Here is a 9,608-nt window from a genome sequence, read left to right as displayed (position 1 = left end):
CCCCACCCCGCCAAAAAACAAACAAACAAATGTCAAGGTCCTTAATTTATCATATGAGGTTTATAGTCTGGCCTCTGGCTAAATGTTTAACCTAACTTGCTTGTTGTTGAAATATACTTGATAACTCTATCACAATGAAATGAGCAAACTGTGGTTCCTCAAATGTTATACCTCTATTTATTCCTTTACTTTTTTTTTTTTTTTTTGGTACCAGGGATTGACTCAGAGGTACTCGATCACTGAGCCACATGCCCAGCCCAGCCCTCTTTTGTATTTTATTAAGAGACAAGGTCTCACTAGGTTGCTTAGCACCTTGCTTTTGCTGAGCTGGCTTTGAACTCACGATCCTCCTCCCTCAACCTCCCAAGCCACTAGGATTATCAGGCATGTGCCACCACGCCCAGCATTCCTTTACTTTTGATATTCTGTCTACAATGCCATTCTTCTGTTCCTTGTCTTCCTAAATTCTCCTCCTCCTTCAAGACCCAACACAAGTGAAACCTCTGCTGGGAAGTGTTCCCCAATCCTATGATTTAGAAGCCAAATGTCTTCGTTTATATGAAATCTTATGTGCACTGCTAGACTAACACTTACCTTCTCTAACTAAATATTTCATACCCTTGTCTCCTCCTCACTATGTATTTTTTGAAGCTAGGAACCTAATTTATCTTCATATTTAAGTGTACCTAACAACTTAAATTCAAAATGCCATTGGAGCTATCTTAAATGAGTTAACTATCAGTCACAGAAGAAATGCAACAAGTATAAATGCTATTGCTGCTTTCAGCCTACATTCAAGCTTTTGCTTTTAGTTTACTTCATGAGTATGTACAAATCTTTGACAGTCCTATCAAGGTTCTTCTGGATAAAGCCATAGCTTAAAGAAGAGACAGGTGGGTAAAGAGGAGGAGGAGGAGAAGGAGAAAATTGGTTGAAGGGAAATAAGAATTAAAGGAATAGCTCTCATATTTAAAAGCAATATAGCAAACATTGACTCTTCCCAACTTTCAAACTTAGAAAGGTAGCCTAGTATCCTGCTTAAGAACATGGTCACTAGATTTAGGCTGCCTGCACTGATTCTTAACTCTACCACATAACAGCTGTGTGAATGTAGTGAGTTGTGTTTAACTTGCTGTGTTGTCCATCTATAAAATAGAAATAATAAAAGTTCTTCACAAGATTGTTATGAGGTTCAATTGTGCAAATATAAATGGCAACATGTAAGTGTTTGATAGAATAAATAATCTAAGTGAAGATATACTTACCAGTTAGAGATAAAATGGGATTTCCTTTCTATAAATGCTGCAAAATGCATGTTCTCCAGTTGTAGACCATTTTATGTTTTTCTGCCATGCCCACCACCAAGCAGTCAACAATGGTCTCCATATGTCTGATTGGCTACTTGTTTCCTTCTCAGTATATTTCTTCAACTATACCTCTACAAAATCACTTTGGAACTTAGGAAACATTAAGAATTTTAAGCACTTTGGTATCTTGTATTGTAATCCAACAATTTAAGATCTTCTGTAATAATGTCATCTAATTAGCTTGTTTCCTTCCCTAACTTCCTCCTGGTTTCATTTTGAATTTTTTGTTAAATTCTTATTTAGAGTTCAGTGAGCCAAAACTAAAACTCATGGTCCTATAAAACCCAAGGGTAGAATTGAATCAATAGGAACTATTTAGGAAAATTGCCCAATCATTACTATGTCTCCATACCCCAGCCCCCGAAAAAAATTAGTTTTGTATTCAGTAGATCTAATTATCCCCTTTCAACTGATATAGTAACTGAGGTGGGAGAGATGATCTCACTTAAAGAATTCTCACTGAAGCATTCTTATATGTTCTTACAATTAGGGTGCAATGCTTCCATCTAGAATACAAGGTTCTTTTTTTTTAATTTTTTATTGTGGGTTGTTCAAAACATTACAAATTTCTTGACATATCATATTAGAATACAAGGTTCTTATGTGGTCATAGAAGCCTACCTCATAGAATCTCAGGGCTAGACACGGGCACAGTCTGTCACATGAAGAGTGAGTCTGCATGGACACAAAGAGGACCAGACCTTTCCGATCCTGGCTTTGATTTCCATTGTCATTGTTCCCTGTCCAATCTTCAGCTTTCTGGTTTTCTTCCCCTGGATTACTGCACCTTCTAATTTGCTTACCCCTAAAGTTCCTCTGCATCCTTCAAATGTTGATCCTTCAAAATGCCATTGGAGCTGTCTTAAATAGGATCGGATCCAGCTCTAGTGTGCAAATCTTGGCTTGCTCCTTATTAGTTGCAGAATGATCCCCCAAATCTTCAGAAGACATACGAGGCCATTCAAGAAAAGACAGCCTAAGATCTGGCTCAATTCCCCTTTCCAATGATCTCCCATCATAGCGTTTTTATCTTCCGCCGTATTCTACCCTCCTTCCCTGGATATTCCCTACCCCTTTTCCCACCATGTGCTGTACTCATGCTTTTTCTTCCACTCAGAATGTTCTCTCTTCCTGAATTCCAGTCGCAAGCCTACTCTATCAAATCCTGGTGTAAAGGTGTCCTCTTAAGAACTCTACTTGGTGTCTACTCATTCCTTGCCTTGTGACAGTCTGTTTCTTATGAGCTCCTGTTGCGCTCTGTCCCCCATTGCCACATACAGCACACACTGTTTCATGTTAAAGAGATTCACTCTTTGACACATCTCTTCTCCACTGTCTTGAGGCTCATTTAAAGCAAAAATTAGGTTACCCACCTCTGAACCTCAGCGCCAGGCAGAGCATTTTAGAACTATCTGAATCTGAAAAATGACATTTTAATTTGGAGATGTCCCTGAATATAACATTTTAGGGATAAACATTTCGATTTATCTGTAATGAACAATGTTCTTTCATGATTTACTAGATAGAGGATGAAATATGAAACAGTGAATTATTACACAATGTGGTTCTTGCCAAATCTAAACTCAGTAAAACTGTTTTGAAAGGAAACTCAGATTTATGTTCTTAATTACTGGATCAGCAATGACCATTTCTTGAGGGAAAAAATATAGTGAAATAGAGAACTTGCCAATTAGGACCCAATAAATTTCCAAATCACTCTTGTAGTAAATCAAAGGTCTGTCCACATTGGACTTATTTCAGCATCAACATATTAGCACAACAGAAGATGAGTCATTACTAAAATAATACAGCTTTTAAAAACCTACTTTTAGGGACACTATTTTATTTTAACAGTGTGCACCTTGGGGACTGAAAAGAAAAAGAACAAAACCCAAGGTTGTCAATATAATAAGCTCCCTTGAGAAGGCTTCTTCAGCAAGTTCTAAACGTCTCCTCTTAATAATTCAGGGAAACCAAAAAAATCTCTAAACTCACAAACTGAAGAGCAGAAGTGAGCAATTATCTAGAAAATGGAAACATTAAAATTTACTTCCATTTTATGGCTTTATCAGTTTAAACATTTATTCCTTGAGGACAAGGCCCCTGCCTTGTGTTTGTATCTAACATAGACTCTAAACACTATCCTGAGACCACAGTAAGTCCTCATTTTACTTCCTACATGGTTAATTTTTTACTCCATAATGAAAAAAGTGGTGAATTCCTGCACTTCATATTCCAAGTGCAGACACAAAGGAATCTTCTTTTCTTTTAAATCTAAAATGTTGATAAATGGTCCATGTTATAGACTGAATTATACTCCCATCCATCTCATATGATGAAGCTCTAACCTCCAGTTCCTCAGAATGTGATTGTGTTTGGAAAGTCCACCTTGAAAAAGGTCAAGCTAAAATAACATTGTTATCGTGGGTCCTGGTCCTTATGACTGATGTCAAGTAAGAAGAGATTAGGTCAGAGATAACATACAAAGACCTTGTGAGGACAGAGAGAAGGCAGACACCTGCAAGCCATGGAGAGAGATCTGGGAAGAAGTAGCCCTGCCCACACCTTGATGTCTGGTTTTCAGCCTCCAGTTTTGAGAATATACAAATTTCTGTTGTTTACCTCCCAGCCTTTATGACCTGCAAACTAAGGTAGCCATTGAATAGGGAGAACTAGTTAAAAATTTTGTTATAAAAAGAGGTAACTGTAAACCTGGTCCTATGCTCAGAGACATAACATACATTTTCTCTCTCTTTTTTTTAACATGTATTAAAATTTTATTTGTTTTAAATTTGTTCACATATGATGACTGACAGCTCAAGACATAACATACATTTTCTTGGCCCCTTTTTGTTATAAGAGAAGTTGAGAGAAAGCTTACTCTTCATTTTTAATCTTTACTACAAATTGTCACCAATTTGAGATTAAAAGAGAAGTTTCCAAAGGGGGAAAAAAATAAAAGGATTTTTAAAGGTATGGTATACACGCTTTGGTAATATTGTGAGCAACCAATAAGGATAAGGATTCGATGAATTAATTGGCCAACTCGAAATCACACCATAATTACCAACCACAAGAGTGATGAACTCCTGCCAACCATTCCAAGTATTTTCTGTCTTGGGCAAGTTGGGAATGCATCAATTATGTGCCCTTGAGGGCATCTCCCACGTCTCGCCCCGCCCCCAGTTCCCCTGCCCCTTCCACCCGGTTCAGAAAGTAGGGAGCACAAGTCGAAACACTTTATGCTGCAATGAGTTAAAGCCAAAATCTGGGACAAAATTGAGGCAGCTCGGTAATGTTAAGAACAGGCAAAGGGGTTTTCTATCTGCCCCGCCTCCCTCAGACCCCACCCAGGTGGACACCGCGCCTCCCCCATCCGCGCTCTCCCCGAGACCCTCCTGCCGGGGAGCGGGTGGAAAGATTCTCTCCTACCTCCCTACAAATGTTAATCTCCAGATTTTCCAAACAAACCGCGCTTGTCACTTTCTCGGATGGCTCGGAACTCCCCGCCGCGCTGATCCGAAAACAACGCGCGTCCTGTGTCCATAGAAACAGTTTCGAGAGCTCGTCCCCTCTCAAAAGTCTTGAGACGTTTGCCCGCATACTTTTGTCACTAAAGGCCAAAGTGATTCACCAAATACTTATGGGCCTAAAGCCGATTATGCTGAAGGAGTGGAAAGAAGAGAGGTCAGGAAGAAAGAAGAGCAAGGGAAAAGAACTGAGGGACAGTTAACGTTGCTCCTCTCTATTGTCACTTCTTCCTCTTGTATTTTCCTGGAAAGGCAGAATTTAAAAAAGAAGAGTAAATATACAGCTTGCAGGTTCGAATGGAGGTCGATAGCCTATCTTTGAATAGTTGATAGGATATGTTTTTTCATGACTGAGGAAGTGAAAAAAGAATATATCTTATTCACAAGGCCAAGAAAGCACCCATCTAATTAGTATTATATAAATTGTATAGCAGGTGTGGGGACACACACACACACACACACACACACACACACATGGCAGAATCATAATACCAAACGGACTGACTTGAAAACACCTTCTATTTGATCAACAATAACAGGAAATTTCTGTAAAATATCGGTTACATTTTTTTTTTTGGTAAGCATTTTAAGAATATACCTTGTCTGATACATCAAAATAAAAATAAAAAAAGAAAAGTTTTTAAAAATAGTATTAATTACCAAAAAAATAAGTCAGTGCTAGTGGCAATGCAAGAAACTTGGCCAAAAAAAAAAAAAAGTGTGTTTGTGGATCTGTAGTAATCAAAATTTGACAGGGCTGGGAATGTTGAGGCCCTGATTCTGGGAATTCAACAAATGAGATTGGGACTCTTGCCCCAAAAAACAAACAGAAAAAGTAATTGTGAAAAGCATGAAAGAAACTTTAATCAGTGTAGTTATCCTGGGAGACAAGGGAACCTGTGTCCTTATCACTGTTATCCAGGGGCTGACAATGACTTTGAGATCTTGTAGAAAGGAGAATAAGGTCAAGGATTGGGTGTTTGCACAGCTGGAGGCTTTTCTTCACAGCTGCTGATGCAGATGATATTGGTAGATGATCTTGGCCAGTAGTGGTCTCCATCTTTATCTTAGGATTTGGCTATCAGGCTCTTGTCACTATGAGAAAATTGCTGTTGCCTTGTACATAGTTTTGACTCTTGTCACAAGATATTTATCCATCAGACTTGTTTTTCTGGAATTTAAAGTGACTCAGACTATAGGAAACAGATATAAAATGGAGGCAGAGATTCCAAGTCTTTAATCCTGCTTTTAATTACCTATCAGACAGTTGTAGGCAAAAGTGAAAAGTTTAAGTCTTTGTTTCAGGTTCAATCCCCATCTCTCTCTCTCTCTCTCTCTCTCTCTCTCTCTCTCACACACACACACACACACACACACACACAACTACAAGTTGCTAGTCATAATGCATAAAAAAAATGGAATCAGTTTCTTTCACATACTTAATGTATAAAAATACAATAGTAAAAAGTATAAGGTAGTTTGATTCTATAAATTTAAAAAAAAACTATATTCATTTAAGAACAATAATTTGTACAGAATTGGTAACTACAATGTAGTTGATTGTGGTAATTTGCCTAAGATTATTATGCCTTCAGCTCATAAATTGATACAGAGATGAAATTAACCTCTCCTTCCTTCCTTCCTTCCTTCCTTCCTTCCTTCCTTCCTTCCTTCCTTCCTTCCTTCCTTCTTTTCATACCAGGGATTAAACCCAGGGATGCTTAACCACTGAGACATAACCCCAGACCTTTTTTTATTTTTTTAATTTTGAGACAGGATCTCACTAAGTTGCTTAGGGCCTCATTAAGTTGCTGAGGCTGGCTTTGAACTTGTGATCCTCCTGCCTCTGCCTCCCGAGCTTCTGGTATTACAGACATGTACCACTGCACCCGGCAAAATTAGCTTCTTAAAGGAAAATTAAGGTAAAAATGTTAGCTACTCATCACTCTGTAGTCAGTAAAATTTATAAAGCATGAATCTTATATAAAAATCTTAGAATATTGTCATTTTCTTAATTAATATTTACGGAACATGTACTATGTGCCAGATATTTGGCTAAAAAAATTTTAAAAAATAATATGACACTAGACATCTATCTGCTTTCTCAGAACTATTTCTGCACCACCAAGGCCACCTTTGTGGAGTTCAGCACCAAAGCCAAGATGCCCATTTTGGGTCTGGGCACCTGAAGTGTACTCCAGTCAAAATCAAAGAAGGTGTGAAAGTGGACACTGATGCAGAATATCTCCAGATAGATTGTATATGCATCTATTAGAATGAGAATGAGGTGGGAGAAGCCATTCAAGATCCAAGAGAAGGTTATACCATAGGAAGACCTCTTCATTCTTAGAAAGTTGTGGTATACCTTCTTTGAGAGAAACCTCGGGAAGGAAGCCTGTCAGAAGACCTTCAAGGATCTAAAACTGGACTGTCAGAACATCTGTCTTATTCACCGGCCACAGGGATTTCAGCCTGGGAAGGAGTTATTCCCCAAAGATGATAAAGGCAATAGCCTCATTAGTATATTAACATTCTTGGATGCCTGGAAGGTCGTGGAGGAGCTGGTAAATGAGGGATTGGTGACAGCCCTTGGTGTCTTCTACTTCAATCACTTTCATCTTGAGCAAGCCTGGACTCAGACCTGAACCAGTAACTACTCAGGTCGTGTGTCACCCATATCTCACCCAGGAGAAACTGATCCAATACTGCCACTCCCAGGGCATTGCTGTATCAGTCTAGGACTCCCTGGGCTCTCCAGATAGCCCTTGGCCCAAGCCAAAATACTTTTCACTTCTCGAGAATCCCGGTAAAAAGAGATTGTTACAAAGAAAAAAAAATTTCCTGGCCCAGATTCCGATCTTGTTCTAGATCCAGAGGCACATGGTGGTGATTCCCAAGTCTGTGACATGGACATGCTTTGTTGAGAACTTTCAGGTCATTGACTTCAAATTGAGTGATGAGGAGATGGCACCATTGTCAGCTTCAACAGAAACTAGAAGGTCTGTGTCCTGGCTGACCAGGCTTATTTGGTGGAATATCCCTTCAATATCAAATACTGCAGCTCAACTTCCTGAGGGGATTATTTGGTGGACTCTTCTCTTCACTGAAGTGGATATGGCTCCCCCTGAGCCCTAGTGTAGCTAAGCTTATGTGAAATACTGTGTCCAACCTTGTCATAGTTCAGAATCTAGGCAAGGTTTCTTTTTAAGTTTTTTATTGGTGTATTATAATTATACATAATAGTTGGATTTGTACATGCACATAAGTTGTTCAGTCTCCTTCCCTATACTATTCCTTTCCCCTTTCTTCCTCCCTCCCCCTAGGCAAGGTTTTATTTAGATTCACATTAAACCAAGAGAACACTATCACAGGAAAGTATGACTCAAATGAGCAAATGACAATTTCTTCCACTTAATTTTGATCTGATCAAATGTTAAACATCCGGAACTCTGATAACACTACAAAGATTAAAAGAATTTTAAAAAGATAATAAAAATTAGTAATATCTCATTTCAGCCTTCATTTTCACTAATCCTTAATCCCCAACTAGTACCTATGGAAAATGTATTTATCTTTAGTTTTAGAAATCATTGTCACAGGAGAAGAGATATCTCCAAAGAAGGGCCTGAGAAGGGATACTTGATTCAGGACCAGTGGGGTCCTTTGACATATGCCATGGGAAAGAATTTAGCATATGTCAAAGGTATAAACACATCTTATTTAAGATGGTAAAGACATAATCAAGGGAGAATAAGGACCATCTCCAGAGAGAGACACAGCAGCCTGATGGTGTGGGATGGTGCTGGAGTTGGGTCTAGAGGTGAAGCCATGGCAGAGATACACAATATTGTGTCAGTGCTCTCTGTGCTTGCATACTGCCCTCATGTTACAAGGGCAAGGGTCAAGGGCACGTCCTTTGAGATGCAATGTCTCTCCCTTGTCTCAAATTCCTATCTCAAATGCAAAGAAATTGTGATTTGCCAAGCATCATACAATTACTAAGTATTAATATAACATGCTATTTTCTCTTTAATAAAAAAAATTGGTAGAATATACACAAAGATAATTCAAATGAATTCTTTTTTAACTACTTTAAACACCTCAATTAAACTCAATAGGTTATCTACTAAATGATTTCATGAACTTATTTTAGAACAATACTGGATAAAGGAGCCTAATGGATGTTTCATTTAGAAAGCATACAGAGTCCTTAAAATATAAACTTTTTTTCTGTTAGAAGGCAAAGAAAGTCAAATCCTACTTTGAGGAAAACTACAAAGGCCAACTACAAAGCTGGAGGGCATGCTTCTCTGCTGAGAGCCATAGCCAAGTAGGAATGACGCATGGCATTTTTGGTTGAAAGGTGACCCCAGCAAGCCATTGAGATGATAATGATTATGTTAAGATGCGCATTCAATTGGAGATTAGACCCCTGCTGTCTGATTAGGCCTACCTGCTACTTTGGAGCTCTCACGGGACTCCCAGAGAGTTCCCATTGGTTGGGGAAGTGCAGTAGGAGGGAATTCCGGAGGAGGGATTTCCTGTTGGAGTAGTGTGTCCCGGGAGGAGCCACGTGGTGTGGTTCGGCATTTTTTCCCTGGGAGTGTGTGTGGAGCGTGCTGGTGGAGTTCAGAAATAAAGTTTGTTCCTGCGTCAGTGGCTCGTGATTTGTGCCCAGCCAGACTGCAGCACTTCTCAAGACTGTCATTAC

General features: G+C 39.0%; 1 protein-coding gene and 1 pseudogene across 1 annotated transcript in view; one reads left to right on the top strand and one right to left on the bottom strand.

The window, feature by feature from the left end:
* CUNH1orf141 (chromosome unknown C1orf141 homolog) overlaps nt 1-5,187 on the bottom strand; it is a 51,736-nt gene extending 46,549 nt beyond the window's left edge. The window contains exon 1 of the mRNA XM_048815175.1: nt 4,800-5,187. The gene's annotated coding sequence lies outside the window, so the exon portion shown is untranslated. The remainder of the gene's footprint in view (nt 1-4,799) is intronic.
* A 1,788-nt stretch (nt 5,188-6,975) lies between these two features.
* On the top strand, nt 6,976-7,893 carry LOC107141422 (annotated as a pseudogene).
* The last annotated feature ends 1,715 nt before the right edge of the window (nt 7,894-9,608 follow it).

This window comes from Marmota marmota, unplaced genomic scaffold (assembly GCF_001458135.2).
Source record: "Marmota marmota marmota unplaced genomic scaffold, marMar, whole genome shotgun sequence".
Taxonomy (NCBI): Eukaryota; Metazoa; Chordata; class Mammalia; order Rodentia; family Sciuridae; genus Marmota; species Marmota marmota.
Note: the sequence above shows the minus strand (reverse complement) of the source record. Positions and strands in the feature narration are given on the sequence as shown.